Source organism: Pagrus pagrus (genome assembly GCF_965226575.1).
Source record: "Pagrus pagrus genome assembly, chromosome: 15".
Taxonomy (NCBI): domain Eukaryota; kingdom Metazoa; phylum Chordata; class Actinopteri; order Spariformes; family Sparidae; genus Pagrus; species Pagrus pagrus.
In genome coordinates this window covers 9,196,491-9,211,992 of record NC_140199.1, presented here as the reverse complement: position 1 = coordinate 9,211,992, position 15,502 = coordinate 9,196,491, and the positions used below count along the sequence as shown (strand labels likewise).

Below are 15,502 nucleotides of genomic sequence, written 5' to 3'. Positions count from 1 at the left end.
ATGAAGGTTTTGTCTTAATGAGGATGGCCTAGAGCTTAGAAAAACATCCTTTTCGTTGCAGTCTAGAGTTAATATAAGTATAAAAAGATCTGCCAAATTTAAAGAAGGTAGCTGGTTCCTTTTGAATCTCGTTGATAGGTGACCCTTGTGTTTATATTTGGATCATGGTTTGTGCCTTTGAAGAGCTGCAGCTTTATTTGTGAGGTCGATAAGACCTGTGCTGCCGTCAGCGCTGATTTATCTGAATACAAAGACTAAATGAATCCTGAATTTGTCTTTAAATTGGCTGTGACGGTTCACATTTTGTCTATGTGTGGAACTCATTAGAAGGACGACTTTCAAGAAATGTGAAAGGGTGAGACTGCTTTGCTGTTTGGCAAGTTTTCAAGGCCTCTATGTCTTTCTCTTGTGTCCTGTTTCTTGGAAAGATTAGATAAGAATACACAGCAAAGAACAGTGTTACAGATTGCTTAAGATGTTTTCAACTTCTTGATTCGGATGAGTTCAAATGTGGAACTGACAGATCCGAATGCCACTGCTCGGAGTTGTCCTTTTTGCCCCTCAAAGTGATAAATATAGATCTCAGGTTTAGGTTAATTGATTTTAGGGAGGAAATTGCTTTATTCTGTTATAACCTTCTAAAATTAATGTTCCATAGTTCATTTTATTTGGCCTTTATTTGAAGTTTTGCGCTCTTGTTCCCTCCCATCATAGGCTTTCTAGTGGCTGATTCTCTTCCATCTGTTTCCCAGTCAATTTGGCCTCATTTCCTGCCAATTGGTCCACCTCCATGGGCTCATTTAAGGAAGTGTCGCATGTTGAGATCATCAGCTGTAGTTATGGCAATCAGTCTTTGAACCTCTCGGCGTCGCAGAAGCTCGGCTGAATTTTGGATATCCATTTGGAGTTTTGTGTGTCACCCTTTAGAAGAGCACTCAGGGAGGAGGACGTGTATGTGTGGACATGGCAGCATTTTAGCAGATGGCTCAGAAATTTAACAGTGTGAAAGTTTGTGTGAAGTCAGATTGCTGTCAAGATTCAGCAGTTAATTGATTGCCTGGATGCATATATACACAATTTATTTGAGTCATATACAGACAGCTGACTGTCATCTGCATACAAAGCACTGTTAGCTCATTTTAATTGCAGGATTGCGTGTAACTATTTGCAAGAAACAAACCATCCTCCCAGCACAGCAAACATGACTCTTCATTCCTTTATTGCCACATACTTAGACACTGTTTAGGACTGGCACCAACACGCTGCCATAAACAGTAATGTCTCAACCATACAGTATTTATCATCACCCATGTTTTTCTCCCCTGCTGTCCCTAACCGAGCCCGAGCTTTGAATTCCTGTGGCACAACGAAAACAGACGGCTTACAGGAAAATCCAAACTGAAATGCGTCGTCACCCGTATGCCGGAAAGATTTTCTTTTTCCCTCATAAATTTTTTAGAAAGCTCGCAGAGTGGTGACTGAGTGTTGATCAGGAGAAAGCAGAGCTGTCCTGCTTGGCCGACAATGTGCTCTAACACCTATTAACCTCCCCCGTTTTACATGAGCTTCAGAAGACACTGAGGAAAAATATGTGGACTTTTGGCAGTCGGGTAAAGGTCTTATTTGGGTTAAGCTGTTTCAGTCCTCTTTGATATCCTGCAATTGAGTTTCCCGGCTGACATGCATAAACCAATTAACAGAATATCCCTGTCCACCTTTGTGGCTGGAAAGGTTCTTCAACAAAATCATCCTGCACTGAGCAGTAGGTGTGACTGCAATGTGCTTCCTCTTCTTTACTGTAGCTTATAAATGGACCATTTTTGCCTCAGTGGAACATTTCATATTTAAAGGTGTACCATACCATTTATTGAGTATTTATTTATGAGTCTGAAAATGCACATTAACATCAATCCAACACAGTATAAGCAAAGATGAATTGATGAAACTTTTAGCTTAGCAGCTACGGTGAAGACTTCGGCTTTAAAAAGGGTGTGAATAAAGTCATGATTTTAGACTTTTACATTACATTGAAAGAGCTGTATGGAGCCATTTTATGTTTATTAAAACAATCCTCATCTACTTCAGTTGTTTAGGAGTATGCTGTTTGACTGTGAATCTCCAGAAATGTTTTGTTGACCATTAAAAATCACCTGCCTTTCAGTCTGCTTCAGGCTGAATAGGTAAAGAACGCATTTTCACTTTTCGTTGAAGTTATACTTGAATAATCAATTGTCTTTCTCTGGATTACTTGCTGCACCTTTTAATGGTGCGTTTTCAAACAGAGACAGACGAACCCTGCATAATATCCCTTTAACAAATCCACATGCGAATATTAAGAGAAGCATTTGTCATTTATTCATTTAGATTTAGTGTAACATGACATCAAACTACACCTTAAAGCACTTATTTAATTTTTTTAGCTGTGTGTGGGAGAAAACTGTCTCCTTTATTGTGATCCAAGAAAATCTTGATGTGGTTTCAATCACACCATATCCACACAATGCAGAGCCGTGGTGTCTGTGTGCTGCACATGAAGTAGCCGCTCTTATCAGTGGGAGCAGATGGAGAGCGTCCAAGTGAGAGGCTCAGTCTGGCTCCATGTATGTCATAAGTAAGAGAATGACCTTGGCTGAATCTCAATTGCGCTTCAACCATAAGAAACACACACTTTCTGTCCTCGTCTGTCCTTCTTTCTGTACGTCTCTCTGTCTTCTTAGCTCCCTCTGTCTCTCACGCACATGCTCCTACACATTCCTGTATGCAGTTTTGCAGCTGGAGACAATATACACTCCTCCACACTATCACTTCATCAAAAGAAAAGCCATTTGTACGACACTCAGTGAGGCACCGAGCCTCTTGCAATGCCCTTACATGCAGGTGATTACATACTGAGTCATTTGTAGCATTCACCACAGTGGGTAGAAGTATTTGCTGCAAGGTTAAGATGCCGCTTGATAGTTAATATCTGAAGTAGCGTTGGTAAACAGTCTTGTATTTGCCTAAGCATTCAGTGAAGTTTGAGCTCCTTTTTTATCATACCTCAACAGAAACTCGCAGCTCCTAAATCAACCCGACTCTGGGTATTTGACTCGTGTAACATAAATCCCAAAAGACATTAATCAAGGGCAGTTTTTTTTTTTTAGGCTCTGTGTAGTTGTTCTCGCCTTGCTGAGCTAACAGGGAAGGATAAACACTCACTGAAAGGTGATATCAATGTATTTTCGGCCAATAAATTTGAAGAGCTTCGCTGGGAGATTTATATTGGACCATAGCTGGTTGAGATAAGGGGCTCCATTTAGGAGGAAGAGAGGAGTGGGGCTGTGAGTGAGAGTGTCATGAGATTTGCAGGGTTTAATCTCCACAACCCAACCCATCATGTTATAGTCGTATACCACGGTGGCTGTGTGCTGCAGTGGTCAATCCCCTGTGTTGGCCTGAGGCGGCTGTACACTCCTGCAGTATGTGCCTCCTTTAATACACTTGAAGCCAGCAGGTGGTTCATCTCACCAACAAGTTTTTCTGTTGCATAACGTGTGCAGAGGTTTACTTAGCCTAGTTACAGCGGAAGTGCTTCCTAAGTGGATGATTTATGCATCACTATATTGAAACGTTTATCACGGTAGATGTTACGTTGAGTTAAGTTCTCATAAATGTTTACAGCAAGTAACAGACAGTTGTGACTGTTACATAACTAACTGAGCCACGTAAAAAAGGAACGTTGATTTATTATCTATTTAGACTGAAGAGTAAAAGAGTTGAATTGGATTATGGTCAACACATCTGACCTCCCAGTCAGCACCAACCGGGATTTCAATGTTGAATTTTCTAGTTGAAAAATGTGGCTACAACATCAACGTCACAAAACACACATTTATGTAATCATTTTTTAAATAATTTGTTCATTTTGCACTGGTAGGGAAATTTTAACGCATTTAATGTTTCATATAAAATGTTATAAGTATAGAACTATATGTCAGTATAGCAGTTTTTGGGGGGAACGCCTGCTGTGAGCTGCCAACAAGAAACTTTCAGGACAATGGGATCAGTTTTATGCATTAATGTAAAATAAGCTAAATGAAGCAATCAGAATGAAGGTTTGATTTACAGCACAACCTGCTTTCATGACTCCATTAAGACTAAGCCATTAAATAAACTTACACTGGTTCTCCTCATTTTTCTTCTTCTCCCCCTTCAACCCCAATGCCAACCCCTGCTGAAGTTACTTGTTTGCATGAAGCAGTACTCAAACTGTTATTACTCCATATGAAATTATAACGATATCACCTTACCTCTTCAGTTAAACGCTTACTTCTTCTCTCTTATTTCCACAGTAGTGATGATCGTTTCCTCATTTGGGAACGAATGCCGTGTGCCTCGTGATGGTAGTTGCTAGGCTCTGAGGAAAACAGAAAGTGATCCTGTTTTCTTTGCGCCAACACTGACACTTGGAAACGCTCGATGGGAAAAAGTTGGAAAGGTTCCACTTTATAACCTAATATGACTAGCTAGGTTAGCATAATCAGATATTTCCCATTTATTCTATGTGTGCATATATCAAAGAAACACTGACAGCTACATTAAAGTATTCAGCACTGAAGTTTGAAATATTGTTTACAGCATCTGAAACTGTCTTATTTCTAAATTTTACCCCAATGTGATGCTACAGTGAGTTCCTCTACTGCTTTTGATTGGATGTAGTGTAATACCTGTTATACAAGAGCTAAAATTGACTTTACATGCAAATTTAATAGGTAAACACATACAGTATCTGGTGTAAAAAAATTGAAAACACAACATTCTTACGCATTCGAACATACATCCTGTTGTAGGAGACACAAATACAGCAGATTTAATGCTCAATGCAGAGAAGTGTTGCTTTGTTTTGTGATTTGCTCAGTTGCCCTCCAGTCGTCTGATGTATGGATGGATTATTCAACGCGAGTTTCTTTTCACATTCCTCACAGTTGCATTTTGACAATGAGCCCTTCAAGAGTTTCCTCCTCAGTATAATTCTCTGTGAGAACTAAAGCTTATATAATGACTTGACCTTTTATCTATTACTTTAAAGGAGTGGCCTTCACATGTGCTGGCTGACACATTTCTGTTTCAGATTGGTAATGAGCCATTGTACATTCACATTCACACTCTATCTGGATAATTACCATTTCATATTATTGAGAGAAAAGCCCCCCCTTATTCATAGGGTATTTTCGTGCAAATTGAGAGTCAGATCAAGTCCTGTTATGGATTTAAAGTGGCAACTTGAAAATGTTAATTGTCTAATTCAGTCCTCTTTATGGCTCGCTTGAGAACGCCCCTGCAGACTCAGCCAAAATGTGGAGCAGAAAGGCCGAGTGAGGTTGTCAGCGTTAGGATGAAGCACAACATCTTGTTAGAAAACAGTTGTGGATTTTTATTTAAATTGGTGTTTCCAGTTTGGACCTCATGCGGCCAATGTAAATGTCAGTGTTATTAAAAAAAAAACCTCAAAGAGGAAGAGAATCGTTCTCACCCAGAAATGTCGCCCAGAAGAGAAATGTTTCCTCGATTGACCTTTGAGGTATAATTTGTAAATGTGATGCAAAAAGGCAGAAGTGTGCTCATTTGTTTCACAATAATGGAGGTGTGTGAATACGAGTATCGCGCCGCTGCATCGACTGTCCTCCACTCTGTCACCCTTTTTTCATTTACCCATCCGAGCCAGCTCTGACTTCCGTTTTTAATAAATCCTTTTCCAGTCTGGGAACTGCTCCATTACTTTTGATTATTTTTAATGGCAAGCTCAATTTTTTTTTGTAGTACATTCATATTTGTCTCTTAAGACTTGAAGACTGTTTTAATGAGCTCTCATAAGGTCTGCTTCCTTAGCCCCTGGCTAGATCCAGCTATGTGCAGCAGGCAACTCTACTAGACCAAGACTATATAAGGCATGAACACTTCCCTAGACATGAAGACATGCCATTCTTCCCTTTGACAGATATTATCCAGCGGGGAATGGTAGCTACACTACTCAAGTAGATCCTTGATTAAAACATATTGGATAAATAAAGCATAGGGAAAGATTTTGCAGAGAGCAATATGAGCTATTTGGCAATGACACACATGAAAGATATACAAATTAGTTTCAAATTGAAGACCTTTGGCTCTAATGTGAGAGGTGTAATGTATATTTTCTGGATGGAAAGAGAAGTCATGAATGCTCAAACTTTAGTGACATAGTGTTATAGTCTTTCCCAGCAGTTAAAGCTTGTCCCTCATTTCAAATGCAAAAAAAAAAAAAAAATCAGAGCGCTATAGGTGTTTCACTTCCTAATTTGGACAAATCATCTTTAACTTATTCCCTCCTGTCCTCTCCTTCACCCTCTGCCCCCTTGCTCCCTTGTCTGCCTCCCAGACGCCATGATCCGGCCTGAGGAGGATAATCGCGCACCCGCAGTAGACAGCATGGACACCAAAAGGCACGCTGCTGAAAGGTGACCTCCAGACACTTCACCTCCCCAAAACGTTTGGTGAGTAACAGGATTCCTTGTGTTCACAAATGATCTCCACACCCCCTGTCAACGTTTGGCAGGATGAGCAGCTCCGAGCCATTTGCTAACACGATGTTAGACACTTTAAATGAAGTCTTATTAAAGTAAGCACGTTATTAAATGTCTTTTTCTCGGCCATTGAACAAAAAAGTTCAATGTGGATTTTCCTGAATGACCTCTGAAGTGTTGATTGATTCATCCATGCTTAATAATTGCTATTTTCCCCTTTGAACTAAGTGCCGCTAACCTTTAAAGCAGAAAAAAAATCTTTATTTCTTAATTTAAGGTATGTCGTTTTCCTAATGACCAAAGTATATTGGTATTTTATCTGAAATAGCCTTCAATAAGATCAATAAACCTTTGCACCCGTGCACACGTTTGTGCATGTGTGTGTAAAGGATGTGGTGATGGGTAATAATGAGGCATTAAAGACAGTTTGTGTTTCATACTGACACGTTTAACTGAGGGAGTGATCACATAGCTGTGCTTTAATTACAAACATGATGTCATGACAAATGTTTTCTCTTTTACAGAATGATGTAAAACATATTCTATGTTTTTGTTATTGTCAACGAATCCCATTAAGACCAAAACCAACAATGTTCAATGTCCTTCCCTGTCTGTGGCACTCAACCCATTCCTTTCTACTGAAGACTTATAAAAAATAAAAAAACTGAGAAATATATAATTTTGTTGTTTATAAAGGCTCAGTCATCTCCTGAATTAGTTAGGTATATATATATACATACATATAACATTTCTGGCAGCAGGAGTGACTCCACTGGTTTCTAAAATAAGTCCAAATGTATGTAAGCTTATGTAAATGACTCTACTTCTCACTTGATTTATTATCTCAATAAACAGTTTAAGAGTTTATGGTCTCAATCCTTAGTTTGAGGTCATCAATACAGCATGATGTCGTCAGGTTCTAAGTAAGATCCAATCAGGATGTCCACCCTCCCGTTAAACATGGTCACTTCTGGTGGGTTTACGCTTAAGATCATGTCAGCCGGTGCAACGATGTGGCTCAGGCAAAATTTGACGGTGAGATCAATGTATTGATGGTTAAAAAAAAAAAAGAATAACACCAGACTTTTCTTTAAATGTATTAATCAAAATCTGACAAATACATTTCACTCAGTCTCAATCACGCAACCAGTGCAGACCGCTAAATAATGTTCAGTCACGTTTGAAGTTAATTTGGATGCACATTCCAGGCAGTTTATTAGCATAAACAAAAGCCCATATACGGCAGCAATCCTCAGTGGTGGGTGCAAACCATCTGTAAGTTATTACCTGTGGAAACATCAGCACACACGAGGCCGAAAAAATAAACAAACATAATGATATTAGCTTGAAAACAACAACCACAAAACACCACTAACACGACCGCTACAACTACTACTACAACTACTACTACTAATAATAATAATAATAAATGTAACGTTTAATAATGTGCAGTGTGATCAGGGGCCCAGTGAAATAGAGAATGTGGGATAATCTGTGCTGCATGTGCACATCTTGAAATAAGAGCCCAAGAAATGACATTAAAGGACAGGTACTGGCAATACAAGAGGGGGACAGGCAGTACTACCGTGTATTAAGATCCAGAATTGGAGAGGCTGCTTTTGATTTTAAGACCTAAATTATCACTTGTGACTAGTCTGTGATTCACTTTTTAAAGGTCCCAGGTTCTAGAAAGTGATATGTCAGTGTTTTATATAATGAAGTAGGTCTAAGTGTAAATACTGTTCAAGTACCCAAACGCTCCATCCACTGAGAAATGCGTAAAGCCTGTATTCAGAAACTAGCTTTCAAATGAGCCGTTAGGACTTCAGTAGGATTGTGATGTCACAACTATACAGTCACCACCCTCAGCCACGCCCCCAGCACAACTGTGGCTGCAAAAACACGATGCTTAGGCCTGTGAGAGCTGACCAATCAGAGAAGACTCGGCTTAAAGAGGGGGCCTTAAAGCGACAGGCACTGAAACGGAGCGTTCAGGCAGAGGGTGAATAGAGGTGCTGCAGCAATGGACACTGTGAGAAAAATAATGTGTTTTTTGAACACTAAAGCATGTAAACATTTTGTCGTAGACTACCAAAATAAAAGCATGAACCTGAAATTGAGCACAATATGAAACCTTTAATGGTCCCCGGTTATAAAAGCTAATTTCACCTTGAGTTGAAACATAAGAGATAAAAATCTAAATCTAGCAGAATTTCTAATATTTTCAGAGCCTAGGTTATGTGTTTAATATCAGTCTGTGGGCTAAAGCCTTGTTTGAAAGTAATAAAATTCATCCCCTGAGCGTAGCAGACATAGATTTTTAGACAGGTTTTTTGTGATAGTATCTACATGCTGCTTAGCTTGTTCTGTGATAAAATATTACCTTCAAGTCCCCTGAAATGTTAGTATTAGATGAAGTAGCCTTTGGCGAGAGTGCCTCGTTATGGAAATCAGGTTTTGCACTGAAGATTTGATTGATAGCAAAGCAGAGAACCTCGGGCTATGATCAATGCAATCTCTGTAAGTGAAACCTACACAAATTAACACTAAAATCAAGCAAACATAAAAAAAATAATCATTTTAATTAACTGGCGAAAGGCAAGGCTCATTTGTCACGGGAGAAATGGCGCATATGTGCAGTATACATGCTGTTACCCCATACAGAGTTCAGTCGGTTTGCAGTTTGTCACCCAGCGTATCTGTGAGTGCGAGTAGAACAGCAGAAATGGTAAAAAGCACTCGAGCATTGGATAGAATTCAGTCAGCATGCATTTAATTTCGGGTTCACAGTAACAGGAGGCACAGACGTGGTTATACAAGAGCTATGGACGAGCACATTTGGGTGCGTGAGCGTAGGAAGGAACAGATAAACCATTTCTGTCACCTCATTTCTTAGAATATGATTACCTGTCTGAAGTAATGTGTTTGTCCTTCGCTTGTTCTATCTTATCTATTTCTGCTGTTGGTTACATTGTTAGATTTTATTGAACACTCAGGATGTTTAGTGGCAGATTGAAATCATTGATTTAAGGCCTGAAATGCTTTAAGGTTTAAATGTGTTTCTCCGAAGCACTGGAGGAATCTTTTTCAACACATGAATATATATGCTGATATAGTGAGAAACTTTCGGACATTATATTCAGTCTAATTTGTTACTGAGTGACGTCTAGTTTCTGGTAGAAATGATTAGTAATTATGTGGAAATTTTTCATCATTAAAACTACCAGCTTCATAGAAGATACTGTTAAGTCCTAGACGGATGCAAAATGCATAATTCAGGCCAGAAATCTCTCTTATCTGATGCAATAATTACAGTATGAATAACTTGTCTTGATAATAACATCAATTTGTCCTGCACTTTACAAGCACTGTATGAGAGAAAGCGAGTGAATACACTTATTTTTTTTTTTTGCTTTGCAGTCTCTGTCGTGAACTGTCTGTTGTTTCTGGCTCAATATCTCAGCCATGTCCGTCAAAATCGAACCGATGGAGTGTTTGTGAGAACAAAAGGTGAGTTTTAGTGAAGCAAACCGGTCCAGTGGGACTTCATTAGGGAGTCGGCTCGTGCGATATAATACTTCAAAAATTATTAAACTATTTGGTATTCAGCTGCAGTTCTCAGGGGCTCATACTGGCAATTACAGAATAATCCTTGACTAAGTTAGGAAATCTCTGATCAGGTCCATGAATACACACATGGATGCACACACACACACACACACACATACACGCACGCACGCACGCACGCATGCACGCACACACGCACACACACACATACACAAGCTTAAAGTTAAGCTTACTTTGCTGACTTCTTTATTGTCCCCACAGTGTTTTGATAAAACTATAGCAAGACTTGTGAATTTTAAACACTGCGGTGTTTGTTTTCAGTCTCTTTAAACACTCTTCAACTTTGCCAAATGGAAATCTCACTCTTCATTAATATTTATGTCTGATTTCAAGACAGCGTGGAAGCCCTTGTCAATGCTGGGTGTTTTCTAGTAATGCAAGAATCATGTTACTTGGCCATTAATATTAAATATCTGTCGGTTCGACTGTTGTCTTATATTTTTAGATTTACTTAAAGCAGCAGAATACTAAATTACTTCACTTCCCCATATACGCATCACTTGTTCACTGTGCACTTGAATAAGAATTATCTATCAGATATTTTGTACAGTGCCCAATGTTTCTGTATTGCTCTGCGTAATATTTGTAAATACAGAGCGTCTGTTTGGACCCGTTGGGACAGCATTTGGACAGCCGCTGTCCTCAGCGCTGAGGTTCAAAAACAGTTGCAGCACTTGAGAAGGATGCTGCTTGTGCCAAATGTCGCTGAAAAAGATGCAATGTGACTCTTTTTTAAAAGCTCTGTTCTCTCTGCTGTCAGTGTGTATACACTGTATGTCTTCCATGAAGGCTGTTGGCTGTCGTGCATTTTTTTTTTTTCTGCAACTCAAATCAAACTGTGTTTTTTTGCAGCAGTCCCAGTGTTTTAATGAAGCACAATGGGACTTTTCTGACAGCTGTTGTAGCTGCAGCACAAAGGATTACAATGAATTACAGTGAATAAAGGATGTGATTTGGATCGGCCCTCATACAGCTGTTGGTCATTTAAAAAAACAAAAAACAAAACTTGCATGGGCCATTTAATGATCGTGCTGATTGACTTCAGACGTTTCATTCTTGTGAAGAATAAAGTGTAAATAGCACACTTCATGTAGCAGGCTGGACATCACTTAGATTTCCAGCTGGGATCATTACAACAGTAACCAGAATGACACTCAGTAGAGCTCATACCCTCGCCAAGGCCCAGCAGTTCTCTTTAATTCAATCAAGCCTAATCAAACATCAAATAAAACATACTTAAATTAAATTAAATTATTTGGCTCTGCATCAAATTGTACTCCCTAATACCATACCAGCCACCTAACAGGCCTGATTTTTCATCAAGATCCATGCTCCATTCCCTGAGAAATAACCAGAAATGTAGAAAAACAGGCAATTTCAACGAAAAGTGAATCCTTTCCTTTATTCAGATCCACATCAAAAGTTAATTGAGTCTATTCTGGGCTGAGATCATCCTCCATCCAAGCTTCGTTGAAATCAGTTCTGTAGTTTTTGTGTACTCCTTCGAAAACATAACCTCCTTGGTCGAGGTAATTATATTTCAGGAGCTTGTTATACCAAGTAAGTCTTTCTGTATCTGCAGATTGGTCCCAATAGATACGAATTAGATCTGTGATCACGCAGATGGGACAGAAAAAAGTCTGAACAGTTGTTTTATGTAGTGTAAATTCACTTTACTTATGTTATTTTTTTACATCTTTTTGGGACGCAGTACAAAGTGTTCTGAATCAACCCAAAACACATCGTTACATGCCTGCCAACCCTCCCTGTTTTAGAGAGTCTCCCTTTTTATAACCCTTTCTCCCGCTGCGCTACAGTTTATCCTGTTAATCAGCTGATTTAATGGTGATACAAATCAAACGGGAGTTTCTCAGTTTCTTTTGGGATGCGTGTGTAGTGGTACTGTACCTGGCAACCGAACCGAGAGGCAGAGGTGATCAAACGACCCTGCCTGTCAGTCGTTCCTGTGCTCGCTCAGCAAGTCCTCCGCTTTGCACAGTTTGCAGATGAAAAAAGATGACACGGGTCCCAAGAAGAAGACAAATGCACTCCCAAATTTCCCTGAACTCGCTGCAAGACTTTCCTCTTTATTGACATTTGCCCCCTGTCTCACTGGCTTGTCTTCTTGCCTTCACTCTGCAGACTGTAGGAGGCTCCTCACACACTCACTACTGTGAGCTATGAATTTAAGAATAATAAAAATGTAATTTTACTCTCACACCTTTGGGTTATATGGCTGAGAATATCTCCCTCTTGTTCACAGATGTTGGCAGGGTTGTTGTTAACGTACTGCCTCTCTTTTCCAGTTGTTTCCTCGCGGTGTAGAGCTGTTTATGCATTAGTCATATGTATGAGTTGCTTTAGGGGACAGTTGTGTGAACTACACACAGACAGGGGTGCTGAGAAGGAACGGCTCTGTGAGCATGAGGTAAAGCCTCTGGGGACAGAACGAAGAAGTCATGGATGTTCAGGAGAGGAAAGCACAGCTGCAGCGCTGCAGACCCACAGCTGTGACACTGTTTCTTTTAGTGCTGGAGTCTGAGCCTAGAGATGCTGTCATGTCAAGACTGAATGCTGTGTCATTCCCTCTAAAGTCTCCTATAGCTCCACTATATGGTAAACATTTGTAATACGTTGTGATTTTATAATGGTAACACAAGTCAGGAGAGAGCGGTGTTGTTATAAAAGAAAGTAAAGGAGATATATGTTGCGTCACTTTTGTTATATCTTGGTACAAAACATAAGCAGTGGATCACGTCGTTTGCACTGTTAGACAATTTATAATAGCAAATACCTTTTGACTGGTTAATATTTAGTTATAACTGTTTCTATTCTCTGGTATTCTCTCGTCTTTCCTCCCTCTGAGGTTTGAGAGGATGATGCCACATATTATGTAGCACGTAATGAGTCTAATTTGGTTTCCGCCATATTGCACAACCCTGCAGCCAAGTCCCCTTCCTGCACTTTACCAGCTCTCATCCTCTGACTCCTTTGTCCAAAGGCAGCTCTGGTTCAAATCGCTGCCTCTCTCTGTCAATATGTCAGCTCCACAGCAATCTGTCTTTTCTGTGATCGAGTTTTCCTGCTGCCAAAAGCTCACCTAATGCTCACCGCTAATCTTCAATACCTTTGGTGTCCTATAATGTCGGGGGAACTTATTATGCCTCTCGGGTGTTTCTTTTAAATTTCATTATCACCTCTATACTCTTACCCTCGTACCTGTGCAGCCTGTGGTCTTGATACAGGCAGTTTGAAAGTGTTTTCCTTTACAAAGCCACGCCACCTCGGGACGCATTTCATAACCTTTCCCGTATCTCTAACTTTGATATTTTTATCTCGCGTACAGCCTATGACTGCATTAGTCAAGGAAACAAACCAACTTTATCGCCACAGCTTTATCTTTGGAATTGTGAGCTTAAGTATATAAACTCTGCGTCCTCAGTACCCTTTACCTCCTTCTGCTTTATCTCCTGAATATGATCTTTTTTCATTTACTGCTTCATAAAACCTTTCTAAGCTTTTTCCTAAGCTCTAATGATTTGGGAGACCCCGTTTTTATTCTTTGCAGAATACATTAACAGTATTTATCACCAGAATAAATGTTGGCAATGTGTTTTATATGTTTTAACTTTACATTTCGGTAATTTCTTATGATCTGGTTAGGTTTAGACACTAAAACACTTGAGTGGGGTTAGGAAAAGATCAAGTTTTGGCTTAAAATACCTGTTTTTGTCACCACAAACAGCTAGAAGTTTCTTCTTAAGGTCTTCTAAAAAAAATGTCCACTGGTGCCCAACTTACAATTTTTAAATGCTGTGGTCCCTCATGAAAAAATATTCAGTGGTATGTCTCTATCCTCACCACCTCCCGATATTAAAGTCAGGTCATGAACATGTAACGTGAACGTAAAAATGACGTACGCATGTGAACGCATCAGTGGTTTGCAGAAAAGATAATTGCCCACATTTTTTGACTGGGCTGTTGCACACGTTTCCAGCTTCCACCTGCAGGTTAATTAGCTCAATTTGTGTATGGGAACATTTTAATACATGGGAGAGAGGCACAGCTGTCCTAACAGCCCACCTTTTATGTCCAATCATTATGCCCATGTCATGATATTATACCCTTATTAAACACAACAGGGAAAATTATGCACTTTGCCAATCTGGTTGTACAAAAACCTGTTGTAAAGAACATCTACACATGAGCCGGAGAGCTTTTAGATGTTCCCCCTCACTTCCATCACTCCACAAAATTCCCCCAAATGTTTTATTATCCCTGATACTTCAGCTGCCAGAACACACAGTCCCATACCTGCTGGAGACAGTGTCCAGATGTATCGCTCCAACTTTTCTCCCGTGGCATAAATATATTTTTATGTGGTGGCTCTCGACTCATGCAGCTCCTCAGTCAACCGGTGGACATGTTATTCTGTAGTCGTGGAATGCGCTGGTGGAAAAGTGCCGTAGTCTATAACCTCTGTACTGTACATGCAGTATTTAATACATCCTTTGCACTATCGCTTCTCACCAGACACTCCAGGAATCCTAATGGTTACCTGCTACACGTTGCCTGCTGTCTGCTATCAGGGCTTGAAGTAAGAAATGTTGTTTTTCAAAGGTATATTCACACAACATGAAATAAAACTACCTATTATTTAGCTTTTTTCTGGCCATGGCGCTCAGATAAACACATGCAGAAAATGTTTTAAAGCAGCCTTTAAAGGCAAGCCCAGAACACTTAATTAAATTTTATTAGCACCGAATGGCTTCATCACACTAAAAGTGTTGTTCAGCACTAAAAGTTATTGACTGCAGCGAAGCAGCTTTAAATTTGAAGGAGGGAAACAAATGTTTCTCTTTAAGTCAATGATTTTTTTTACGCTTGAATTAATTTCTAACTCAATTTAGAAAATTTCTTTAGCCTGGTCTCTAGTCTATTCACTCTTCTTCCTGCTTCTGTTGCTCAGTGTGTGTGTGTGTGTGTGTGTGTGTGTGTGTGTGTGTGTAAGTGTGTTATAAAGTGTGTGGCTCGGACGTAACATTAGTGTGATAGCTGTGTAAGTTTCCTCTGGGCTATGACAATACTGCTGATCAATAAAACTGTGAGGGAAACAAAAGTTGGGAACACAAGAAACTGAATTTTAGCCACACTAGCAGCAAAGCTCTCGGGATGACCAGTTGGTCGGTTGGTCCACCACTTTGATTCAGACTGTTGGTTCAGACATTTGTCTCTCCAGAGGATGAATCCTGATGACTTTGACCATCCTCTGACTTTTTCTCTTTCCGCACCATGATGAACATTTTTTGTTTTTTGCATCAATTCATCAAAGTCTC

At 39.7% G+C, this 15,502-nt stretch overlaps 1 protein-coding gene across 4 annotated transcripts in view; it reads left to right on the top strand.

Annotated features, from left to right (window-relative positions):
• chrm3a (cholinergic receptor, muscarinic 3a) overlaps positions 1 to 15,502 on the top strand; it is a 95,254-nt gene that overhangs the window by 30,295 nt on the left and 49,457 nt on the right. For 2 of the 4 annotated variants that reach the window (XM_084376212.1, XM_084376210.1), the window contains exon 2: positions 6,395 to 6,509. The gene's annotated coding sequence lies outside the window, so the exon portion shown is untranslated. Of the gene's footprint in view, positions 1 to 6,394; positions 6,510 to 9,959; positions 10,050 to 15,502 lie in introns of those variants that run through there. The other 2 variants (XM_084376211.1, XM_084376213.1) reach the window with 2 other exon arrangements.